Below are 14668 nucleotides of genomic sequence, written 5' to 3' on the forward strand. Positions count from 1 at the left end.
CAACCCCATGGAGAAGAACTGGGCTGAATAAAACCTTTTTGCATCAACTCTTGTAGTTGGGTTTTTAATTCGGCCAGTTCTTTCGGTGCCATTCTGTAGGCCCTTCGAGATATTGGGGCTGTCCCTGGTTTCAATTCTATACTAAACTGGACATCCCGGTCCGGTGGCAGACCTGGTAAGTCTTCAGGAAATACATCCGGAAAATCTCGAACTACCGGGATATCGTTGACTGCAGACACATTAGCGGCATGAACTTGCCGAATTGTCCGCTTGGGAGTAGCTAACTGGATCAGAAGGTAAGATTTCTCATTGGGCAATGGGATTTTAATGGTTCGATGCAAAGTATCTAGCACAACCCCTCGTTGTGCCATCCAGTTCATGCCTAGTATGACATCAATCTCCTGGTCCTTAAGAACAATCATGTTAGTGGGAAAACTATGCCCACCAAATTCGATGGGTATCTAGTGAACCATCTCTTTAGAACTCAGCCGTCCTCCTGGCGACTGTATATAAAAATGATCTTGTGTTTCCCCAATGGGTATGCCATGCTTTAACACAAAGGTGCGGTTGATGAATGTATGAGATGCACCAGAATCAAAAAGCATTAAAGCAGGATGGTTCGCAACAGGAAACGTACCCATCATCACCGGTTCTCCTTCCGGTATCGTCTCCACCTCGGTATGGAAGACTTGTCCCGTTTTCTTCACGGGTTTACCCCTTTGCACAGGTTGTCCTTTCTGAACCGCAGTCCTGAATTGGCTCGGCTGGGGTTGGCCCATAGGTGGCCTTTGGAAAGTGGGGTTGGTTTGGCGGGGGTAGGGCCACTCTTTGGAAAAATGCCCAGGCTTACCACAATTGAAACAAGGGTAATTGTGGTTGGGCGGAGCAGTGGGGCGAACACCTGGGGCGTTCGGTTGGCGTGGTGCAGTGACGATGGCAGTAGGTCGAGGATATACCTGCTGCCCTGGTTTATATTGTGGAGGGGAAAAAGGACCACGATAAGGTGTCGGCGCTGGAAAGCGTCCGTGGCCTTGTGGATGGTAAATGATTCTCTGGCGCTTTTGACCGCGACCAGAGAAGGAGGAGGAAGCAGCCTTCTTCTTGGTTTCTTTGTGCTTTCTATTCTTTTCTTCTGAGGCGATGGCAATATTTACCGCCTCATAGAAAGTAGCATTTTGGCAGGTGGTCATCATGGTCTGAAGTTTGGTATTTAGACCATGCATGAAACAGGCTTTCTTCTTTCTATCCGTGTTCACATGGTCTGTGGCATATTGAGAAAGATGATTAAATTTTGCCACATACTCCATGACACTTTTATCGCCTTGCTGCAAGGCGAGAAATTCTTCGGCCTTCATGGCCATGAGCCCTTCAGGGATGTAATGGGCGCGGAACGCGTCCTTAAACTCGGTCCAGGTGACCTGGTGTCCCGGAGCTTGGATAGCTAGGAAGTTCTCCCACCAGGCACCTGCAGCTCCCCCAAGCTGCTGAGCTGCGAATAGGGGTTTCTGAGTTTCTGAACACTAAATCAAACTGAACTTGTGCTCCATGGTCCGGAGCCAGTCATCCGCTTCTAACGGCTCATCAGCCTTAGTGAATACCGGGGGCCTTGTCTCGGTAAAGTCCACGTACCGAGCTTCTCCGTCCCCATTGTGCGGTGCTCTGAAGTTTGGGGCGGGGTGTGGTTGACGTTGTGCTAACTCACGCAGCAAGCGAGCGTTGTCGGTAGTGGCACTCAAAAGAACAGCAATGGCATCAGCCAAAGAAGGTGGAGCAGGTGGAGGGTTGGGGATATCATCCCCTCCCTAAGATGTCCCGGCTCCATCAGATCCTCGTGTACGCATCGGCATCTGCTACAAGAGTCATATGTACTTGTTACCACACGAAATTCATAACTTAGAACATAACTTACATACTTCCATTTATTTATCAAACATTAGTTCAACACACTAGAAATAAACGAGTTCAACTTCTTAAACTGAAAGAAAACTTTATACTACAAACCCGACCCCACTACGGTAAACTAGGGATCCTACAACGACGTTGCCCGCGGCTTCACCGAACTAGTCGGTGTGGCCAGAGCTGTAGCCCGGGTCGTCATCGCCATCATCATGATTACCCCCCGGGTTGTCATCATCGGCGTCGGACTCCTCCTCATCACTGAGGCCTTGATCGGGTTCCCCATCGTCAGCCAACTCTCCATCCGTGTCCATCTCTCCTTCGCCTGGAGGTGGATGGAGCTGGTGATATAGGTCGAATGCAACATCACGATATTGCATTGCCAAGTCATTGACGGTATCTAAATGATGTGCCAGCTCCAGCTTCTCCAACTGGAGCTGGTCCTCCCGCTGCCATGCGACATCCCGCTGTGCGGTGACCGTGGCCGTCATCTTCACGTACAGATCTTTAAGGTACTTGGCCTTGCCCAGCTTCACATTCATCCTAGTCAGCTCGTGCCTGTGTGCGCTCCTGGCCTCTTCTTCTCGGGCAATAGCGGCATTCCTCTCCTCCACCATACGGGACAGCATAGCCTCACAGTTCTCTGTGGCTTGTTTTTCTTTGGCTAGTTGGGCTTTAAGTTCACCGATCTCCATGACGTTGTACATCCTTTCTCTCATCACTTCGGTCAGCTCGACGGACAACGTGTCCACCTCCTGCTGGGGTGGTGAACGGCTACTGCTTGCTTGATCGCTTCGCGGGGCCATCTGGTGTTTGGGGACCCCTTTTGGACCTGTCCTCTTGCGCGGGGTCTGCTTCCAGCGGCCCATCCTGTAGCGGGTAAGTTTGGATTAGTAAGAGAGACCTTACGGGTTAGCAAGAAGGGGATTGATTCTATACAACCCAACCCAAACAAGGAGGAAGGAATTTAACCAAGTGATATATCATGATGCATGCACGTACTTACGATTCCTATCAACAATTCATAACGGTATTACTTCAAATTTTTCATAACATAGGGCGATACTTAAAGTTGCTCCTCCAAACCACTTCAAAAATTCTAAAAAGGCCTACCGACAGGGGTAAGTTAGGACTAAAGCACTTGGACTCAAAATAGGCAAGTTTATAGCATTAGATCCAAAGGATTTTGACGTTTTTGAAAGGATACAACAGTCATCTTAGCAACGAATGCTCTGATACCAGCTGTGGCAGAACCCACTAAGTGTTTGGGCCCACCGGCACCTGTCATTGTCCCAAAGACCTCTGACGGTGCTGCCGGGGATCCTTCCACTTTAGAAGTCCGATGAGCATCTCAGGACGCTCATTCCACCGCTACCTGGGGCGTATCAAACAGGCTCGTCCTGACCACCAGCGATGGTCAATTAACGAAAATTTCTTCTCCTCGCCCTTATATGATAGCAAGTGGCCACCTTAACACCAGGATCATTCGTTGCGAAGACATTGCAGTATCACAGACGACACAAGACCAAAATAATATTCCAGAGTAAAACAGCGGAAGTATTACATAACTTATTTTACAAAAGGAGTTCTTCCAAATAGCAGAGTGTTATTACAAACCAGGTCCAGCGGAGCAACTTAAACTTTAGTACACAGATTACAAATTTACAGACCCTGCCCATGGGTCACGCTCACTCTTCCTCGTCGTCAACCTCGACGACGGACACACAACAGGGTCCGAAACAAGTTGGCTCCTGAGCTTCACCTGCAACAGGGGTTATGAAACCCTGAGTACGGGAGTACTCAACAAGACTTACCCGGTAGAAAAAGAGGAGAAATTAGGAATGCAGGCTTAGGGTAGACAAGGAGTGGCTGAGCAAGGAGCCAAAGTGTTTTGCCAAAAAGCTTACTAATGGTGCATCCTTACTTTCAAGTTTTACCCGCGAATTGCTCTCCCGAAGAGGCCGAGGAGTTCGAAGACAGTCTATCTAGTTGCCTCCCACAGACAAGTCTGTGAGTTCCTCTGAGTCCGGGAATTGGGATCCGAACCTCATGAGACATTTCCCCCTTTTCTCATTTTATCACTTAGTTGCATATTTAACTACGATGAGGGTCAAAGGAATTGAGTCTCCCAATCGGGGAGCAATGACGATTCGAATCGCTTAGCAATCCAGCTGGAGTTCCTAACCACCCGACATATGTAGAACCAAATCTTGCATATATCAACCCAAAGCAAGCTCTCCCCAAATTTGACCAGGTTCGCGGCACCCGAGAGCATAGTACTCCACCATCCTACAGCAGATCTAGATGTTCCCCGGTCATCTTAGATCCGTAAGGTGGGTACACACTACTCTCGCCATCGCTCCACGCCCAGTGCGCGAGTAGCTGTTCGCGTCGAGGGATTACAAGATCGGGCTTACCGAGGGCAAGTGGCTAGTACTATAAATTCTCAACCCAGTAGGCCATCAACGGACCGGTCCTTAACCGACACAGTTGGAGACACTACTTTAAGACTCCATTCTTAAAGCAAGTCCACCGACCGGTCTCAAGTTGAAACATCATTGACCATAAATGTATTCCACAACAACCCTTCAAACTTTCTTGTTTGAAAACCTATCTAATAGCAGGGCTAAGCATCACTACGCAGTTGTAAAACAAAACAGGTGCCAAGGACAAGATAACAAATATCACGGTAGTAAATGCAGCAAGTAGGTTAACCCAATTCTCGACTACCTAATGCAGCATTTTCAATTCATAAGTGATAAAAGATTTAAAACATTCAAGGAGGGGTTAATGCATCCGGGGCTAGCCTTGGTTGCAGGGCAGAGAGGGACCCTCGGAGACTTCCCAAGTATCGGATCCTACTTCCTCGAACGGAGCACCGACCTCAGGGTGTGGTTCATCGGTCGCTCCTTCGGTCACGTGCACTATACGCAAAATGATGAATGCTCATGATATGCATATGACAAATATGCAAAAAGGACCAAGTTAAGTACTACTGGCTCTCTTGGTGCAACAGAGACTAAACAATAATTTAAGTTGTTTAGCATCTTAGTGTCTTTACCCAAGAGGTTGCATCTGTAAATTAAGGTTTCTCTTAATTCATAATTATTCTTAATTAACTAATTATAAATCCTTTTATCTTAATTACTTCTTAAGTAATTATTAATGAGAGCAATTAAGCATTAAGACCAAACAATAATTAAATGCCAAAGGTCATTAGGGTTAATGACCTCAGGTCATCACATAATCCCAAAATCACTCAAACCCTAATTTTGAGAATTCAACTAATTATTACCTAATTATCCTAGAATTATTATTCAATTACTAATTAAGGGTTTAATAATATTTTATTCAAACATTATCCAAATACCACCAAATTTTGTGTGGAGCCAGGGAATAATATTCAGAGGCATCCCACAAATTTTGGTGATTTTTGGACATATTAATAAATTATTAAAATTCATAGAAGTTTTATTTACTAATTAAATAGGCAATTTTTATACACATCCAAACTACCAGAAAATAAAACTTAACATTTTTCTTGTGTTCTACTTATTCTATGGAACCTATACAAAAATTTTCATACTTTTTGGAGCAGCACAAGATTTATTACACAAATTCAAATATAAAGCAAAAACTGCATAAAAAGAAAAAGAAAAACACTGCGCAGCGAGCGGCCGGGAAATCGGCCCGCAGGTCGGCCCATTCCCGCTCGGCCCACGCGCGCGAGCGCGCGCTGCCCCCCCCTCTGCACGCGGTCGCTGACGAGCGGGTCCCGCTCGTCAGGCCCTCTTCTTCCCTCTCTCTGCGGGACGCTGACGGGGTAGCCCCACCCGTCAGCTCCTCCTTCCTCACGCGCGGCGGCACTGCCACGGCTCCGGCCGCCGTTAGCGAGGTCCTCGACCCGTGCGCGCGTGCGCACTGGCACCGCCTCATCTCCGCGACACCACTGCTGTCCCCTAAGCGCGCTCTACCGTCTCCCTCCACTTCGGCCACGCGAAAGGCGGGCGGCCGCCATAGCCGACCACAGGCCGGCCACTAGGGCTCGGTAGAGCGTAAACCAGCAAGTCCGGGAGGTTCGAGAAGAAGCGGGGAGCATGGTGCTCACATCACCACAACGGGAGAAGCGGTAGAAGAGCTTGGCGACGGTGGCCGTCGGTCGGGCGGGTGCTTCGGCTCCGGCGAGCTCGTTCCGGCGATCCTGTTCGCGTCCAAAGCGAAAGAGCGAGTGCATAAGTTGCAGGGGTGGAAAAGGAACCGGAAACAACCACGAGCAAGGTGTGCCACTCACTGGAACAGCGCGGCCACAGAGGGGGTTTCACGGCGGAGGTTTTTGCCGGAGTTGGGGGAGAAGAAGGAGTATCGGCGATTGGGTGGGTTAGGGAGTGAGCTCGGGGGTGCGCTGGGTTCGTAGGGAGGTGGCAAACGTAGTGGACTGCTCAATTTGGTTTGAGAGGGATCGAGCACGGTGAATTTGAGAGAGGGAGACGTCGAGTTTCCTCGGTCGTGGACAGAGAAATCGGGCGGCGGCGTCCACACTGGTGCTCAAGTGGAGGGGGAAGCAAGCCCAGGGCGTCCACGTCGCCTGGCGACTCAGGCAGGCAAGCAGGCTGCGTGCCTGCTCGCGCGCACGCGGTGCTGCGCGCGCGGCGGCCGTGCTGGACAGGGAGCTGGTGATCCTCATCGGATCACTGTAGCTGGCCCTTATCCTCCCCCTTTCTGTCTTTTGCAAAAATTCGGCCAAAACTTGAACTAAAGCCAAATTGCCACCGAAATGAAAGTTGTGCAAAATTTTATAAGCTACAAATCATATTTTGGTGACCAGAGCTAATTTTGAGTGGAACATGATGAATTTGACCAAACAATTTGAAGTTCAAAATCCAATTTGGGGAAATTCAAATTTTTGAATTGGGGCAGATCAGAATTTCCAAAATTACTTTTGATTTTTCATAACAACTTGAAAAACTCCCAACATAAAAGTTGTTCAACTTTTTGAGCTCTACAACTTTCATGTTGGTCACTTTTCAAAATTCCAAATAGATTTTGAATTGGAGATTCAAATTGGAAAAGGGGGCACTTTCTGGAAATCTGTATTTTCAAAATTACTTTGAATTTTGTATTGAAACTTCAAAAACTCAAAACACCAAAGTTGTACATCTTGACAAGATCTACAACTTTGCTTTTGAACTCAACCTCAAATTTTGCTTGGTTTTTAAATTGTGAAAAAGGGGGCAAATCTAGGGTTCAAAAATCAGGGTTTCCCCCCCTAATCTTTCGGAAATCTTTTACCCTAGGGTTTTAGCAACCAACACAAGCATCAATACACAAGATAAACACACTTTAATTCCCTAAGCACATTCAACCAAATTAAACTCATTTTAAGTTGATGCATCAAGGTGTGCTTAACAACTATGTTGTGCAATGCTGATGATGCCATGATCCGAATTTTAGTAACCGTAACATCAGGGATGTTACAGAGACAATGTTAGTTTCGGTGCAAGATAGGTTCATAGTTTGTGCCTAATGTACCAAAGTCTAAGAAACCATTTTGGACGCACCTGTTTGTACTCCTAGATGAAGAGGCTCAAGTGGAAGCTCGGTTTGGACTGTTTGGAGATAATGCTAATCTTGATGCAAGATAGGTGCGCGGTTTGCATAGAACATACCATATGCTTGGAAATCAATTTGGATGCACCCGATGGAACTCCTTGATAACGTGTGTCATATGGAATCTCGCTTTGGTCTGTTTAGAAACTGTGTTAGTTTCGTTGCAAGATATGTGCATGGTTTGCGCCTAATGCACCATAGTCTAAGAAACCATTTTGGAAGCACCTATTGGTACTTCGGTGAAGAGGCTCAAGTGGAAGCTCGGTTTGATCTGTTTGGAGATAGTGCTATTCTTGATGCAAGAGAGGTGCATGATTTCCAAGGAACATACCATATGCTTAGAAATCAATTTGGACGCCCCCAATGGAACTCCTAGATGACGTGTGTCATATGGAATCTTGCTTCGGTCCATTTGTAGACATTGTAAGTTTTAGTGCAAGATGGTGCACTGTTTGCGCCTAATGCACCATAGTCTAAGAAACCATTTTGGACACACTATTTGGTACTCCTGGGTGAAGAGGCTCAAGTGGAAGCTTGGTTCGGTCAGTTTGGAGATAGTGTTAATCCTTATGCAAGGTAGGTGCATGGTTTGCATGGAACATACCATATGCTTGGAATCAATTTGGATGCACCCGATGGAACTCCTTGATGACGTGTGTTATTTAGAATCTCGCTTCGGTCCATTTGGAGACATTGTTAGTTTCGGTGCAAGATAGGAGCACAATTTGCACCTAATGCACCATAGTCTAAGAAACCATTTTGGACGCACTTGTTGGTACTCCTAGGTGAAGGGGCTCAAGTGGATGCTCGGTTCGGTCTGTTTGGAGACAGTGCTAATCTTGATGTAAGATAGGTGCACGATTTGCATGGAACATACCATATGCTCAGAAATCAATTTGGACGCACTAGATGGAACTCCTAGATGACATGTGTCATATGAAATCTCACTTCGGTCCGTTTAGGGATAGTGTTAGTTTCGGTGCAAGATAGGTGCACGGTTTGCACCTAATGCACCATAGGATAAGAAACTATTTTGGATGCACCCGATGGTACTCCAAGGTCAAGGGGCTCAAGTGAAAGCTCGGTTTGGTCTGTTTGGAGATAGTGCTAATCTTAATGCAAGATAGATGCACGGTTTGCATGGAACATACCTTATGCTTGGAAATCCATTTTGATGCACCCGATGGAACTCCTTGATGACGTGTGTCATATAGAATCTTGCTTTGGTCCATTTGGAGACATTGTTAGTTTCGGTGCAAGATAGGTGCACAGTTGGCACCTAATGCACCATAGCCTAAGAAACCATAGTCTGTTTGGAGACAGTGTTAGTTTCGGTGTAGGATAGGTGAAAGGTTTGCACATAATGCAGCATAGGCTAAGAAACCATTTTGGACGCACCCGATGGTACTCCTAGGTAAAAGGCTCAAGTGAAAGCTCAGTTTGGTCTATTTGGAGATAGTGCTAATCTTGGTGCAAGATAGATGCACGGTGTGCATGGAACGTACCATATGCTTAGAAATTAATTTGGACACACCCGATAGAACTCCTTGATGACATGTGTCATATGAAATCTCGCTTTGGTGTGCTTAGAGACAGTATTAGCTTCGGTGCAAGATATGTGCACAGTTTGCGCCTAATGCACCAAAGTCTAAGAAACCATTTTGGAAGCACCTGTTGGTACTCCTAGTTGAAGAGGCTCAAGTGGAGGCTCAGTTCGGTCTGTTTAGAGATAGTGCTAATCTTGATGCAAGATAGCTGCACGATTTGCATGGAACATACTATATGCTCAAAAATGAATTTGGATGCACCAGATGGAACTCGTAGATGACATGTGTCGTATGGAATCTCACTTCGGTCCGTTTAGAGGTAGTGTTAGTTTCGGTGCAAGATAGGTGCACGGTTTACACCTAATGAACCATAGGATAAGAAACCATTTTGGACGCACCCGATAGTACTCCTCGGTCAAGGGGCTCAAGTGAAAGCTCGGTTTGGTCTGTTTGGAGATAGTGCTAATCTTGATGCAAGATAGATGCACGGTTTGCATGGAACATACGATATGCTCAGAAATTAATTAGGACACACCTGATATAACTCCTTGATGATGTGTGTCATATGGAATCTTGCTTCGGTTTGTTTAGAGACAGTGTTAGTTTTGGTAGAAGATATGTGCACGGTTGACACCATATGCACCATAGGCTAAGAAACCATTTTAGACGCACCCGATGGTACTCGTAGTTGAAGAGGCTCAAGTGGAGGCTTGATTTGGTCAGTTCGGATAAAGTGCTAATCTTGATGCAAGATAGTTGCACAGTTTGCATGGAACGTACCATATGTTAAGAAATCAATTTGGATGCACCCAATGGAACTCTTAGATGACGTGTGTCATATGGAATCTCGCTTCGGTCTGTTTGGAGACAATGTTAGTTTTGGTGCAAGATAGGTTCATAGTTTGTGCCTAATGCACCATAGTTTAAGAAACCATTTTGGACGCACCTGTTTGTACTCCTAGATGAAGAGGCTCAAGTGGAAGCTCGGTTTGGACTGTTTGGAGAAAATGCTAATCTTGATGCAAGATAGGTGCGCGGTTTGCATAGAACATACCATATGCTTGGAAATCAATTTGGATGCACCCTATGGAACTCCTTGATAACGTGTGTCATATGGAATCTCGCTTTGGTCTGTTTAGAAACTGTGTTAGTTTCATTGCAAGATATGTGCATGGTTTCCGCCTAATGCACCATAGTCTAAGAAACCATTTTGGAAGCACCTGTTGGTACTTCGGTGAAGAGGCTCAAGTGGAAGCTCGGTTTGATCTGTTTGGAGATAGTGCTAATCTTGATGCAAAATAGGTGCATGATTTCCAAGGAACATACCATATGCTTAGAAATCAATTTGGACGCACCCAATGGAACTCCTAGATGACGTGTGTCATATGGAATCTTGCTTCGGTCCATTTGTAGACACCGTAAGTTTTAGTGCAAGATAGGTGCACAGTTTACGCCTAATGCACCATAGTCTAAGAAACCATTTTGGACACACTATTTGGTACTCCTGGGTGAAGAGGCTCAAGTGGAAGCTTGGTTCGGTCAGTTTGGAGATAGTGCTAATCCTTATGCAAGATAGGTGCATGGTTTGCATGGAACATACCATATGCTTCGAAATCAATTTGGATGCACCCGATGGAACTCCTTGATGACGTGTGTCATTTGGAATCTCGCTTCGGTCCATTTGGAGACATTGTTAGTTTCGGTGCAAGATAGGAGCACAATTTGCACCTAATGCACCATAGTCTAAGAAACCATTTTGGACGCACTTGTTGGTACTCCTAGGTGAAGGGGCTCAAGTGGATGCTCGGTTCGGTCTGTTTGGAGACAGTGCTAATCTTGATGTAAGATAGGTGCACGATTTGCATGGAACATACCATATGCTCAGAAATCAATTTGGACGCACTAGATGGAACTCCTAGATGACATGTGTCATATGAAATATCACTTCGGTCCGTTTAGAGATAGTGTTAGTTTCGGTGCAAGATAGGTGCACGGTTTGCACCTAATGCACCATAGGATAAGAAACTATTTTGGATGCACCCGATGGTACTCCAAGGTCAAGGGGCTCAAGTGAAAGCTCGGTTTGGTCTGTTTTGAGATAGTGCTAATCTTAATGCAAGATACATGCACGGTTTGCATGGAACATCCATATGCTTGGAAATCCATTTTGATGCACCCGACGGAACTCCTTGATGACGTGTGTCATATGGAATCTCGCTTTGGTCCATTTGGAGACATTGTTAGTTTCGGTGCAAGATAGGTGCATAGTTGGCACCTAATGCACCATAGTCTATTTGGAGACAATGTTAGTTTCGGTGCAGGATAGGTGCAAGGTTTGCACATAATGCAGCATAGGCTAAGAAACTATTTTGGACGCACCCGATGGTACTCCTAGGTAAAAGGCTCAAGTGAAAGCTCAGTTTGGTCTATTTGGAGATAGTGCTAATCTTGATGCAAGATAGATGCACGGTGTGCATGGAACGTACCATATGCTTAGAAATTAATTTGGACACACCCGATAGAACTTCTTGATGACGTGTGTCATATGGAATCTCGCTTTGGTGTGCTTAGAGACAGTATTAGTTTCTGTGCAAGATATGTGCATGGTTTGCGCCGTGCTAATCTTGATGCAAGATAGGTGCACGATTTGCATGGAACATACCATATGCTCATAAATCAATTTGGACACACCAGATGGAACTCCTAGATGACATGTGTCATATGGAATCTCACTTCGGTTTGTTTAGAGATAGTGTTAGTTTCGGTGCAAGATAGGTGCACGGTTTACACCTAATGAACCATAGGATAAGAAACCATTTTGGACGCACCCGATAGTACTCCTCGGTCAAGGGGCTCAAGTGAAAGCTCGGTTTGGTCTGTTTGGAGATAGTGCTAATCTTGATGCAAGATAGATGCACGGTTTGCATGGAACATACGATATGCTCAGAAATCAATTAGGACACACCTGATATAACTCCTTGATGATGTGTTGTAACACCCTAAAAATTTTCTATGTTTCAAAAGTCACTAAAAATTTGAACTTTTAAATTTTCTCTATAAAAATAATTAACCGCGTAGCATTTTTTTGACACGAATAGAATTCACCAAGTTGAACAAATCATGTGTTGTGTTATGCTCAATGAACCTATGGTGGTACATAATATCCCTTGAAAATTATTTTCGAATATAAAGTAAATTTCTCTCTAGTGGTTTTTCGGAGAAAGGGAAAGGGAAAAGGCATTCTATAAATGAGAAAAAACGAACTCAAGCCTTTTTTTTCCCCTATTCCCTTCTAGCCCAGCAAGGCGCAGCGACAGCTCTACCCCTTTCCCTCACTTCTCACTGACGAGTGGGACCCTCTGGTCAGCTTCATCATCTTCAGCGTGAATCCGCATCCACGCTCGATTCACCGGCCCTGTCGTGGCCCTGTCCCAATGTCAAGGTGGACCAGCACACAGGAACCAGCTGACCAGCCTCGAACCATTCCATCATCCCCTCTCCTTCTTCCCTATGCTTCACAGCATGTCAACACCATCAGAGAGGATGGCACGCAAACCCCACCGACGCCATTGATGAGACCTCACCTAGCACCGACCTCGCCGGAGGTGAGAGGACAAGGAAGAGTCTAGCCCGGCACCTAGAACCTCGAGCTCGACCACGTGCGCGAGGAAGAAAATATCTGCCGGCGAGCTGAAAAGATCTCGCCGCCGCCACTGACCTCGCCGGCCTATAAAAGGGTTCTACGGGTGAGTCTCCGCCGTCACGACCATCACTACGAGCTTCGCATTGAGTTGGAACACGCCGTCTTCCCCGCACCTCCCCTATTCCCATCTCATTTTTCAGCACCGTCACATTTTCCCCAAAACTGGGTGTCGCCGCCGCCGCTGTGGAGTCCGAGCCTCAGTTCATCCCCTGAAGCGCAACTCCGGCCAGATTGGGAAGCAGGTGAGGCTCGGGACCTTTACCCCACCTCTTCCATTGCTCCTAGCATCCTTCCTTCGCTCTGCTGTAAGCTGCCGCCGTGTAGCACCTGCCAACGAAATGCAGCTTCGTGTTGTTGACCACCACGGCCGGTGGGCAAGCATGGCCAAGCACGTATATGACATCCTCACACACGTAGCCATACAACACACGCACTGGCTCATACCCAAACGCTTCAGCACGTCACCACGCTGTGGCATTCACCTCGGCTGGCCGTCATCAGCACCATGGGTATCCTTTGTCCAAGAAAAGCCGCCAGCAACCATGGGAGCACCTCTGAAATGACGGGCAGCACCTAGTACCGAGATTCGGACAAGTACGACGCCGGTAAGGCCAACTCCGGCGAGAGCACGCCCCTCCCCTGTTTGGCCGACGCGAGGGGATCCCGTTGTCCCGTCGTTGATTCACTCCCCTCTGCTCCGCGGGTCCAGCCAAAATGCATCCTCTATCTGTGTGTGTGAAGAGGCCAGGGATGGAAACGAGTCACTGACGGCCTGACCCCACTTGTCATATACACCAGCTCACGTACACAATGCACAACACGCAAGTGTTTACTACACGGGCAGTATGCATAGAGTGATGGGAAATCATTTTCCTTACTCAGAAAAAATTTCTAGAAAATTTCTAAAAAAAATATTAGATTCATCCTAGAACCTATCCATACCTTTACCATGACTCCTCCGACTCGTCCAAATACCTCCAAATCCCATGAATTTCCAAAAGCTATTTAAACTCCTAAAAATCATATATTCTCCAATCCATAATAGTTTTCCGTAAGACCCCCACCATTTTTTTTAAAAAAAGCTCTAATTATTTTATAGTACCACGATATGGTTCTATGTTTGTTTTTATGTGTTACTTTTGTGTGAACGGTAGTCTCATTTTAGCAATGACCGACAGAGGAGAGTGAGTACCAGGAAGGCGAGGACCCAGAGTACGTTGAATCGGATGGAGAGTACAACGAAGGCAAGTCCTAGCTTCCCCCTTCCGCCGCCACCATGTTTTATCATCCCACTACAAACCCATCAACACTCATTTTTCCACCAAACGACTAATAAACTTAAATTATATAATGTGTGTCACCTTCTATATATATATAGACATGTATACTTTTGAAACTGAATATTATGAGCTACTATGTTATGTTACGAACCGTTGAATATTCGTAAAATGGAACGACCTGCATGTTATGATGGGAACTATATGATACTCTATGAACTTCTAATATGGACAAGCTGTGAACTGAACTATATAAATATGCAACATAAATTTGGTGAACTTGAACATGTTAGACGGGAACGAGCGAGGGTAAATCATGTGGTATGATTTACCTTGGCAGGATCGCCTAGAGAAGGTTCCTGTTGGAGATGCTCGTTTTGGTCATGTAAGGACCGGTTCATAGGCCATCTCACCTAGTCTGATATGCGTACAACCACATGTCTATATGGGTAGACTTGATCTCACACCCCGTTGGGTAGAAATATAATTGTTACTAGGAGGCCGGGGTGGCAACGGACTATCAGGAAAGGACACGGTTGCTGGGTGATCTCCGTGGTCTGGTCGGCATGGTTGCTATGTGATCTTCCATGTGAAATTATTGTTGGGCCGGGTGCGAGCCCCTTTTTTTAATTGGATGC

This window comes from Sorghum bicolor, chromosome 3, assembly GCF_000003195.3.
Source record: "Sorghum bicolor cultivar BTx623 chromosome 3, Sorghum_bicolor_NCBIv3, whole genome shotgun sequence".
NCBI classification, from domain to species: domain Eukaryota; kingdom Viridiplantae; phylum Streptophyta; class Magnoliopsida; order Poales; family Poaceae; genus Sorghum; species Sorghum bicolor.